This window comes from Pleurodeles waltl, chromosome 1_1, assembly GCF_031143425.1.
Source record: "Pleurodeles waltl isolate 20211129_DDA chromosome 1_1, aPleWal1.hap1.20221129, whole genome shotgun sequence".
Taxonomy (NCBI): Eukaryota; Metazoa; Chordata; class Amphibia; order Caudata; family Salamandridae; genus Pleurodeles; species Pleurodeles waltl.
This window is the reverse complement of record NC_090436.1, coordinates 520,234,710-520,246,739: the sequence shown is the minus strand read 5'-3', so window position 1 is coordinate 520,246,739 and position 12,030 is coordinate 520,234,710. Positions and strand designations below refer to the sequence as shown.

The 12,030-nt window shown below is 40.9% G+C and overlaps 1 long non-coding RNA gene across 1 annotated transcript in view; it reads left to right on the top strand.

The window, feature by feature from the left end:
- LOC138285424 (uncharacterized) overlaps positions 1 to 12,030 on the top strand; it is a 142,431-nt gene that overhangs the window by 22,547 nt on the left and 107,854 nt on the right. Inside the window, exons 2-4 of the long non-coding RNA XR_011201591.1 lie at positions 1,406 to 1,478; positions 3,755 to 3,852; positions 6,216 to 6,430. This is a non-coding gene — a long non-coding RNA (uncharacterized lncRNA). The remainder of the gene's footprint in view (positions 1 to 1,405; positions 1,479 to 3,754; positions 3,853 to 6,215; positions 6,431 to 12,030) is intronic.

Here is a 12,030-nt window from a genome sequence, read left to right as displayed (position 1 = left end):
TGGGCAGGTCCCAACCTGGCCAGGCCTTTATAAGGATGGTGGGAATGGGTGTGATGACAGTTTTCAGTGTGCTAGTCGACAAACTTGTGTGCTTCTGTGATATGGACTCATTGAATGCAATTGTAAGCTATTAGTATGTGTTTCCTAAATATAAGTGAATCAGTATTTTGCAACTATTTTTTTATCATTTGTCCCAATCTGCTTAGCGTGTTACCGAGCACACAATGTTAATGCAAATTTCACATGTAACATGTTGGCATTCAGAGAGCTGAGTAGTCAGAAAAAACCCTATTGACAACATACATTTTGTTAAAACAGATAACTGAATGGAACTTGCAGGGTGTGACTTACATTGATCAGTGAGCGGGCTCCTATCAAACGCACCGTGTAATTCACAGCATACTACAAAAACACAGTTTCCTCTCATTTACACATGCGAACCTATGCTGTTGAATTTCTTGCAAATAATGCATGCCATACCATCCTATATTCGTATACGCAAGCCAACATAAACAGCATCCCACATCTTTTACTTCACATATCCCCAGAATAAAGCAAGCGTTGGCAAAGCCATAACGTATGGCTTTGGCAAGCTGGTGTGAGGGTTATTGTTTATTTTTTTATTGCAAGCATATGCCACCTAAATAAACAGAAAAAAGAAAAAAAGAAGCCTCTAAAACATGGCTGTCATACCCTTACAATCATAACATTGAATTAAAAAACACTCATTATGGTGCCTGAGTTAATAGTGATGTTTTTTTCAATAAAACGCCTGACTAGTTGTACCATGCATATTATTATTATTAATAATAATATTGTTATTATTATTATTATCATTGATAATTATTACTATTATTCGTGAAGGAGACAATAAATCATCACCCAATAAAAACCCTCACATTGCTGGCAGGTAGGATGTTACAGTGCCACTTAAACAATTTATAACAGCATCTTTAAAAAGGAGACTGAAAATTAATCACAATTTAAGTGGGCACTCGAAGTGCACACAAAATCAATAGCTTGTGTTAAAAGTGAATATAAAAAATAAAATACACGTTGAGCCACATTTGTCACTGAGGAGAAATGAACTATTTTTAGGTAGATGTGAACAATGAGCACAGTCTCTGTGCAGTCATTTAAAATGAATCATGCCAATGGGTAAAATGGGCTGAAGCATTGCCCCATGCTGTATGTTGCAGTGGGTTGGAAGTAAAATGCAAATGCCTGTTTACCAGCCAAATATATGAAGACTGCTGCCCGAAAACCCCTCTATTGCCGCATAATATGTGCGATGTTTTTTTTAGGAAAAACAATAGTCTGGCGAGGTTAGTTCTTAAAGCTACTAAACTACATGTATGCCAAGTCGTATATCGTATATTTATTAAACACTCTTCACATTTTTCAGACATATTTGCAGTTTTTGACTCACTGGAGCCAAGTATTCGGAGAATGCTAGCAACACCATACACTTCTGACAGGTCTGTAGCCTGAGGAATCAAGTAGACATTAAGTTATGTTAACGTGAAAGGTTTTATGACCCATATTATAAATGAACAGAAAAACCCCTGAAAACTTAACGTTTTTGTGACAGACTGTCCAACGTGTTTGCTTGGAAAGATTTTATGTTTTCATCTTGTCTCTTAATGTGTTAAGTGTACTCATAGCAGCTCCTTTTGTTGTCAATGTCCCAGGTAAATTCAGATGGTTAATATAGACTTGAGTCGCTTCTAGTTCTGCCGATAATTTCACTTTTTGACTAGAGAAATATGGGCCACTGGATAGTATTCATTCGAATTAAAGCCCATACCTGACATAGGGAGTGAACTATTGATAACGCTAAATGTTTACCTACCTTCTGCTGATGGAAGAAGTCTCACTATGACTGAGTTTGATAATGGTTATGCTGTTATTTTACAGGTGGGAGCAGAAGGCAAAGCCTTTTGGATTTGGGCCACCTCATGTGTCAGCCAGTAGGTCTAGGGTATCTGGGGCAAATAGCTCTGACCACTCGTCCCTTGGGTTAGTCCTGGTTATGGGTCCTGCAGGTTATCTGTTGCATGTAGCTTTTTGTCTTATTTAATATCTGCTTCAATCTTGGCCCCCTTTTCATATTATGATGGCACACAGATGTACCTGCATGCCATTGGTAACTTTAACAATATCGTTTAGGTTTATAGAAGGCAGTAGAAGTGGGAACAAAAACAAAATGACTTGGAGCCAGATTCCCTTCTTCTGGGTATTAATAATTTATTGCATTATATGAAGTTCACTTAAGATGTATTTGGGGTCAACATCTAGAATTCTTTATTTTTTTTGTTTAAGCCAAATGAAGGGCCTGATTGGTGGTGGTGTCCCCCAAGCGTATTACAATGTTCCTGCCGGGCTGACCGGCGAGAACATTGTATTACACCGTTCCCATCGGGCTGACCGGCGGGAACAGTGCTATGGTATTGGTCAGGGAGCCAAGGCCTATACCGTAGCACACCAGCACCATTGTTATGCGCACTGTCTGCAAAGCAGCGTCCATTCCGATGGTGCTGGGCAGAGGGCCCCCTGCACTGCCCATGCCATGGGAGTTGAGGGGCCCCACTGAGGCACCCGGCACTGGCTTTCCAACAGTCTTCTCATGGCGGGTGACCACTATGGAAAGGCTGGTGGAAAGCTGAGTTGTAATCAGCAGTGTGGCACTGAGTTCAGCGCTGCCGTGGCTGAGTACAACTTAGACTGCAGTCAGCCCATCTGGAACAATATTCTTGGTGGTGACGGAGGTATTTTGGCATGTCCACCCGCCAGGGTTCTAATGTGGTGGTTGGATCACCTGGAGTACGGCGGGCTAACTGTCACCGCAAGTGTGGCGACCCTCGGACCGCCACACTCATAATGAGGCCCTAAGTCTAATTGCTGAGTGAGTTGTAGAAATTGTTGCTGATAATCAGACTTTCACCTGAGTTTCAGGGAGGATGTTGAACAATAGTTTCTTTATATTGAAAGAGTACTGCCAAAGACACATAGTGGGTATCAAATAAACTACTTTAAAATGTTTCAGGACATGTATCATGCCCGGCTGACTTTCAGCATAACAAAAATTGTTTTTTATTTCATAAAACAAAGAAAATGCTTACTGGGATAGCATAAAGTAGTTTTGTACAATAAGAAACAAACACACATATCACAGACAGCACAAAGTCAACCGTCAGTTATGAGTGAGACAAGTGACGCAGAGCTCTGTTGAAGAAGTGAGATAGAACTGGGATTTGGCATGTACCACTATTAAAGTAAGCTCTATCCACTCTGTCATCTTATCATATCGAAGTTGTATGATGTAGTGCCATGAACTAAAATACATGGAAAGTTGCATTACCTCCACCTTTCTTTTTACACTTTCTGTTACTGACACTGTGATGCACCCATCCTCAGCGATAGACTCCCAAAATCCCTGAAGTCTTTTCTTGTTTTCTATAGTTTCCCTACCAAATCTGACTCTTCTGGGTTAGACTCCACCCCATCTCAACCCATAACCACTGTGGAGAGGCGACACACTTTATATTTGTTGTGCCTGCAGACAGACATGACAAAGTTGCTGGGGAAGATGTACTGTTTAGGGCTGAGTGGCCCTATGGCCTGCTGACAATTTCCTCACTTGTGTTGCTGCTCTTATCTGCTCCTCCTTTAGTGCAAGACAGGTAGGGCTTGAAGTACTGCTGGGTGGCAGTGTCATTGAAGATTGGCTTATATGTGATTCCTTGTCATTCAGGTGCTGGCAGGTCCCACTACAAACAGAGGATATTGACAGAAGTCCCGGTCCCTCTGTGGCATCCATGATGACTCTTCTCTGCATGCAGTCTCACCTGAGTAAGTACATAGGTTTGCATTGGTGATGCATGTACTGCCTCTCTCCCATCCAGACATGAGTTATTGTTGTGTTAACAGTGTTGCTGGCCAAATTGTCAGGTTTGGATTGTGGTGGTGTAGTGTGAGGATGTTGGACATCGTCCCATGAGATTCATACTTGTGGAATTCTGTTGGTTGTTTTTTCTGGCCTCCTACTAAAGTTCCAGTTGTTAGTCCTTTCTGACATTCATGCTATTTCTTAATGGAGGCAGCAACCATGGGATCTAGCTCTATTGGTGATGTAACCACCAAGGATTTATTACCTGTGGCATGCTAGGTGCACTACTAGATGGTCTTTTGTCCTTGCTGGCTTCACTCTATATTTTGCTAGAATCTTGTCCTTAAACAATAGACTCTGTACGGTTTATGGTGAATGGTTGGGGTGATATGGGGTGCTCTTAAGTTGGTGCTGTGGGACATACCCTAAATGTACTGCCATTTGGATTGCTCTGATTGGCATGCAGGGGTTTTGCTGGCATTCCTAATTTGGCTTCCTTATGCGGCAGCTGATTCCACTATGGTTGTGCTATGTGTACCACAAATTGTGCTTTTCTTTTCATGGAAGGTCAGCAGGTGGTTTAGTGGACATGGATGTTTTCACACTATGGGGCATATTTATACGAGGCTTGCGCCACTTGGGCATAATTTTTTTTTTTTACGCTCCGGTGGCACAAGCCTCTCAACCATATCTTGAGGCCACGCACAGCCACTTTGCACAAAAACACAAAACAATCCTGCATGTAATGCAGGCACCCTTGCACCATGCTGCAAGGGTGCCTGCGTTGGTGCTAGATAGCCAAGTGTGCACCAGCACAGGGGGAAAGGACAGAGATGCACCATATTTCCTAAATACAGTGCATTCCTGCCCTTTCACATTGGCGTAGGGCAGCGCAGCAAGGAGACTTGTGCTGCCCTACACCAATTCCCCATAAATATGAGCCTAGATCTTTAATATCAATTCATCACTATGGGTGCTGGTGACTATTTTTGTTTCTACTACAGTATTTGATCCTTTGTCTTATGAGTCTTTGGCATGTGCAGTCTGACATCTAGCTGGTCTGTCTTATTGAGTGCATGTGTCACCAAATTTGAACTTGTTTCACCTCAATCTGCTGTTATTGCAGACAATTGCGGTGCCTCTTTGATTGTATTGTACCCTTTCTCACAATGCTGTGAGTTAGCATGTTGTATGTGCACTTTACTCGTAACTTAGGAACCATGGACATCTTGGCTGGTGCTAAGAGGGAGCTCAATAGTGAGATATCTTTGCACCTTGAAGTTCAAACTCTTTTTCTCATCTGTCATTTTACTGCTCAGGAGGCCAATTGTCATGTATATGGTGGTTGGGCTATAGGATGTTTTCCCCGTAACTGTATGGTTCTCTCATCTTGGTTTTCTCCAGCTGCAATAATGTCCCTGTTCACGGTGAGACTCAAGACAGTATCCTGTTTATTCACAATGGACTTCCCATGCTGGTACAATTGTTCTCTGAGGTGGTTCCTTGATTCTTTTGTTACTGTGCAATATTGCAACTAGATATGTTTTCCAATGTGTCACGCATTTCAGAAGGTGTTTGGAATGCTGCCTTGTGGCAGGTATAGCTGATGGGATGGAATCTGTTCCAATCTGACATTTGCTCATTGTCCTGAATGTACTGGAGGTTCCCTCTTTTTATCTGCTGTGTCATCTTGCTTTGGCAAGTTGGAATGGCAGATAATAGAAGAACAACAATGTATATCCACATACCGCAAAAAAATTAAAGTGAGTTTTATTAAAAATTAAAAGTACATTTCAATTATTAAAAACATATTAATCAATTTACCAATTTTAGTGTAAACCAAAAAGTGTATACACACACATTCGCACCAACACATACGCATAAAGTCATTGGCCACTGACATTGGTGACAATGCCTAAAACTTATGCTAAGTTTTCAATAAAACACTTGAATGCATTTTAAGTGACTAGTATTAAAATACTTTTGTTGTTAAATATTAGATTTGTTTAAAGGGCCTTAGAAACATGTATTTACATTTATACAACCCTCTACAGAGTAAGTAAACGGAATTCTGTCTAAAGGAAAGCATTTGCCCTTATCCTTATCCATCGTGGAAGAAAACGCTTTACTCGACTGAAATCTATCCTCTTTAAATAAACTCATTGCCTTGAATTTTCCCAGTGTTGGTGTAAGTTGTTGTCTGTGAAGTCCCCCGGGGCTCTTTGCTCCACTCTCTGGTTCGGTGTATAAAAGCAGCTCTGAATGATGGATTACTGTGTCACTGAAGCCTACAAAGGATTAATTTGTTTCATTGATTTCTGTTTAGGCAGATTGCCAGAATTTGCTGCTACCCACCTTTTACTACGATTTCCAGCCCTAACAGACAGTAATATCTTACCACCAATCAGCCCTGCGTTGGAAGAATAGAGACGTGCAATCCTACATTCCAGGGAAGATTGAAAGATGCTCTTTTAGTTATTGACTTAGTCAAAGGATACGACAAATACGACAATAAATGCAAACCCATGGCTATATATAGAGGTACATACACAAACATATGTAAATACCTGTGTTTAACTGAAAAAGAATGTAAGAAGAAATGAATATGTTGTGCCAGATGTTTGAACAACACTGAAATTAATTTTAAAAAGTAAACCTGTCTTTAGGCTTACAATTCAAAGGGCAGAAATGATGGGGCCTTTCTGATCTACATCATATATGTCATGATACGTCATCTTAAAAGTTCCTTTATTAATGGCATCAAAATGACATCAGATATTGCATCACTAGTGTCATCAGATCTGACATCACTGGCGCTATCAAAGTTGACGTGATGTAAGACGTGATCAGTATTATAACGGATAGCTGAAATGCATTGTGTCAATACAGGAAATTGGGAAATATTGTAGTATAAGGGGAAAGCTGTGATGGGCAAAAATAACTTAATTCCTCAGGAAACTCCACGAAGAATACAATAATTTCTTCTGGTTATTTTTTTAAATAATAGAAAACTGCAGTGCATAATTCTAACTTTTGCACTACATCCCAACCAAGGCCTCACTTTGTATTGCAATTTTAGGCCCTGTTACTAGAATAAGATTGTTAATACCAAGAACCAGACTATAAATCGAACATAGACTTATTGCAGTACGGTTCTCATAAAGAACTTATTAGAATAGAAGAATCTTTGGGCCTGATTTACAGAATTGGTGGACGGGTGACTGTCACAAATGTCACTGTATCCCGTCCACCTTATTACAAGTGCATTTTATCCTATGGCACTTGTAATACAGCAGAAGGGATATTCGTCACGTTTGTGATGAAGTATCCATCTGCCAAACTCTAAATTAGGCCCCTCATTTTCTTTTGCATCACTACTGCTGTTGCTCACAGACCTTTTCTTTGGATAGAGAATGTTCCACCCAACATGACCTTCTTAAATTTTGGGTACCCCATTAGAAAAGCTGAAAGAGATCCAGAATATCTTGAAAGTATTTATTTAAGAAATAGTTGTGTCCTACAACCCAATTTGTGTGGTTTACCAAAAGTCATGACTGCCGATATATTGTGTTTGTCATTCAGGTTCCTGGGTGCTCTGAGGCTCATTCCTATCTCTTGTATTCTAATACATCTATATGTAAATTGTTGAAGCATTGATTGAATTTACACCATGCTGGGCGCAGGATAGCACTTAAGGACTTACACGAAGTATGCTTGTCACAAATGCTAATCTGAAGGAAGCCATGTTTGAGATGTCATTCCACCGAGGCAAGGAGAAAGCCACTAACCACAGCTCTGGAAAGCCTGGCTTGAAAGGCCCCTGCATAACTTTCAATCCGTGTCTCTTACCTTTTCTGTGTGTGTTAAGTAATTTTATTCATATACTGATGTTTTTTCCTGACTCCCACAGGATGGAAGAGGAAAAACAAGAAGCTAGATCTCCTTGGTGGTTTGGGGGGTGGGGGAGGTCATGTGCCAACACTGCTTTGGCTGTGATTTTATTATTTGTAGAGGAAAGAACCAAATTCAAACATGATGTGAATTCTAATCAGAAAAGCTAAAAGCTCAAGTAGCCAGGTAAGAACAAAAGAAAAGTCTTAAGGCAAGGTCGTTAGCGGTTTTCCTGATCTGTGGGGCCAAATTGATACAAAGCCTTGGTGTCTTGTAGCTATATGTGCGACGTCCAGAATTCCTCTGTTTGACTTGAGTAGGAGGTTCCCATAGCACACTGATCGAACCAGAGTCTAGTGGCAACAATGGAAAAATGTCTCAATCTCAGCAGCGTCACAGCTGTAGAAAAGATTTATGGACGCAGCACAATCATTTGAATCCCCACTTTTATAAAGGGCAAGCTAATGTAATTCTCTACGTGTATCACATGCGTGATAAAATTTGCGTAGGTTCTGCACCAGCCTTATTGCAGAGTTCTGTACACATTGCAGTAGGCACGCCACAGAACAAGCTGCTGCAATAGTTCAATCTGGAGAAGAAGCAAAAATGCATCCATGGTGCCATGGGGTTCTTTCATGAGAAAGGGAGAACCTTTTGCCGAAGGCCAATAAGACGCAAGCATGAACTAGAAACTGCTTTGATCTACGCCCTCAGCGATAGGTCCTGATGTAGGATTACTTTGGTTGCTAGTGCCATGGGAGTCCCAATAAAGTAAAGTACAAAAAAACTTTATTCGACTTTCAGCAAGTCATAAAAGTAACAAATATTTTACATTTTATTATACGATAAATTCAATAAATAAGCTAAAATCTTAATGATTTACAATAATAAAAGATCCATACATGAATTTTTTTTTTAAAAGTTCTTTAATTTTTTTTTCTAGATACGAACCGTTAGATAAAATAATTCAAGTTATATTGCTACCCTCATGTGCTTTCTTGTGTTTAATACGGAGCATAAAAAATTGGCCAAGGTTCCGCACATCTCAATGGATGATAGCACCTGGAGGCTGGCATACGCGGTACGACACTGAGGGAGATTGATTAGCCTTAGAAGAGGGGCTACTAAGCACTTTCTTTGCTTGGCGTAAAATTTGCAAAATAAAACCACATGGATTGTGGTTTGTGGTGCCTTTGCATCACATGGGCAGGCCTTCAAGGTGGTGCTCCAGTCATTCATAGTTGGGAAGGTCACTAGACGGTGGAATATATCTAGCCTCAGTCTGGTGAGAACAAAACGATGGCGGGGATTTATCACATTCGTCAGATAAGGCTGAATGGCCTACGTCGACAAGATTATTTGATTGTGAATGACGGTGGGCTTTTTTGATTCGACCTCCCATCGTAAATCTTCTAGATATTTTAATGCCAGAGCACTCAGATCCTTCCTAGAGATTGTTACCAGCAAAGCTGGATTTGTGTAATAAGCTTTGTTGCCCATGTTTTAAAAAAAAGTCATAATGTATCTTAGCCAAGGCACCCTTATTGCGTATATAGACTCCATGCAGTCAGTCAAAATGGCCTTATTTAGTTCAGTATGTTCTGAGGTCCAAATTTTGTGCCATAGCAGTAAGGGTTGAATCTTTATCAAGTCGGTAATAAAGGGGAACCCCAGTTCTGAATGAATTATGTATGATGAAGTACCTTTGGTACCATCAATAGATATCTTATAAAATCATTTTCAACCGTCTGCACCAGATTACAATCGGTGTATCCCCAAATACCGGACCCATACGTGGCGGCTGGGATGCACTTAGCTTTGTAAACTTTTTTCATATTTGGCGGGGCAATGCCCCCTATTCTTTTGGAAAAAAGCCTTAGAGCCATCGTTGTTTTTATAAGCTGGGCTTTTTTTGTCTTCCTACAATTAGCCCAGGAGCCCTGATTGTCAAACATTATGCCCAGATAGGAAAAGGTACGCGCAGTTTCTACTCTCCCATCCGCGGTTGTAATGTTATAGGATTTGCCGCGTTTCCCACCACAGTTCATAATGAATGTTTTTGAGCGATTGACAGTAAGACCCAATTGTGACATAAATGTAATACAAGTAGTTAAAAGTTTTTGTAAGGCTAACGGGGACCTGGCCATTAAAACTGCATCATCTGCATAAAGTAAGACCGGGACAGCGCGATGGCCTATTTGGGGTAGATCTTTGCAGTTACTAGCCAACACATTTTCTAAGTTATTTGTATACATCGAGAACAGGAACGGGGCAAGAACACAGCCTTGGCGCACGCCTCTAAATATGCCAAAAGGGCGAGTACTTTCCCCCTTTAGGCCGTACCTCACTCTTGCTCTGCGTACATGTCTCGTATAAACTGAATTATGGCTGGTTCTACCCCCATGCTGCTTAAGGTATCCCATAACTTGTCATGTAGTACACAGTCAAATGCTGATGATAGGTCAATGAAAGCCAGGTGCAGATTACCTTCTCTAATCCTTGTATACTTTCCTATGATAATACTTAGATTCAGGCTTTGTTCCACTGTCCCAATACCTTTCCGGAATCCGTATTGGACAGAAGATAAAGCTCTCTTTTCTTCTGCCCATGTTTGCAATCTGTTCAGGATGATTCTCCCTACTAATTTAGCCGTTGAATCCAGCAGGGAGATTGGTCTATAACAGGCTGGGTTAAGACGGTCACCTTTTTTATGTATAGGAATTATATTAGAATCTCGCCAAGATGGTAGGGGACCTTGTATGCAAATGGCCCTTAATGACTGCGTTAATACAGGGCCCCATAAATGGATATTGGCCTTGTATATATCAATCGGGACGCCATCGGGGCCCGGAGCTTTCCCTGATTTGCTTAGAGATATGACTTCCTCTACCTCCTCAAGGCTAAATTGTGGGGTTATTAACAAGCGTGTGCCTTCCTGGAGGGCTTGATCATGTACAGGAAATGTAGGGTTCTCTTCGCTGTCCCGCGCATATATTTTAGAAAAGTGTGCGATCCAGTCTTCTTCGGAGATCGCTATTTCCATCCTGGGGGAGTCTTTATCCCCGAGCATAGGTGAGTTAATTGTTTTCCAAAAAAGAGTATTATCTTTCGTTCGGCTAGCTGTGTGTAGAGTTTCCCACAGAGTTCTTTTTAGAGTCAATTTCCTTCCCTTCATTGCTGCTTTATATTCTTGTCTACACTTACGTATCTCAATTAAGGATCTTTTTGGGGCTTTTAAAGCCTTTTTCAATTTCCTATGTGCTTGTGAGCAGTTATAATCAAACCATCCAGTGGCCCTTGTTTTTCCCAGGTTACCCCTTCTAGTAGTAAGGGCTTTCTTTATGAATTGCATGATCAAAGTAAAGGCATTTAAACGTCGCCCTGGATCTAAATTCTCACTTAAACAGTCTGCAAAAGCGTGCTTGTAGTCGCTTAGTAACTGTTTGAGGAGAAAGTCGGGGTCAGTCTGTGACCATTTCAGAGTGTAACCGTTACGCGGCATTAATTCAATGTCGTCTATCAGGGTGGGCCTGTCGTCTCTATCAGCTGTTGGGGGAGTTATTAGGAGGTTGAGGCTCTGGGGGTAGTGATCACTAATTATGATGTCATGCAAAGTATAGTTCTTGAGGTAGTGTGAAAAATGGGTTGACATTAAAACGTAATCAATCACTGTATTTGCAACCCTTCCGTTGTATGTTGGATTAAACTTTGATTCAGCAGTGTATAATTCATTTGCGAAGGATAAATTGTGGGTTTGTGCCAGTAAATTCAATGCGTCTCCTTGGGTGTTGTGTGCAAAATGGAGACTTAAGCCAACGCCTTCAGAATCCCAGCCACATACCTTATCTGAGGTTTCTTTACAGGGATGGACGTTGAAGTCTCCACCCCAGATCATAAAGGTCTCACGGCTGTTATTAGTACTTGTTATTTTTTTGAAATCATTTCCCATCTCCATTAGGATATTAGCAAGCTCTCCTGGGGCTGCATTATTATAAAAGTTAATGATGACTAGATGAGTCTTATGATCCAAGTTACCCTCTATCATTTGATAGTATAGACTCGTAAATTTCATCTCTAGGTTTTGTAGTCGTAACTTGTTAGAGATGTATGTGCATAAACCCCCTTTTGGTCTGCCGTGCCTAGACGGGGCAGCTGGTGAGTGAAATGTTTTATAGCCGTTAATGTGAAGGGGACTCGTCATCCACGTCTCTTGGAAGCATATGCATGAATATTTTTCTATAAAATTCACC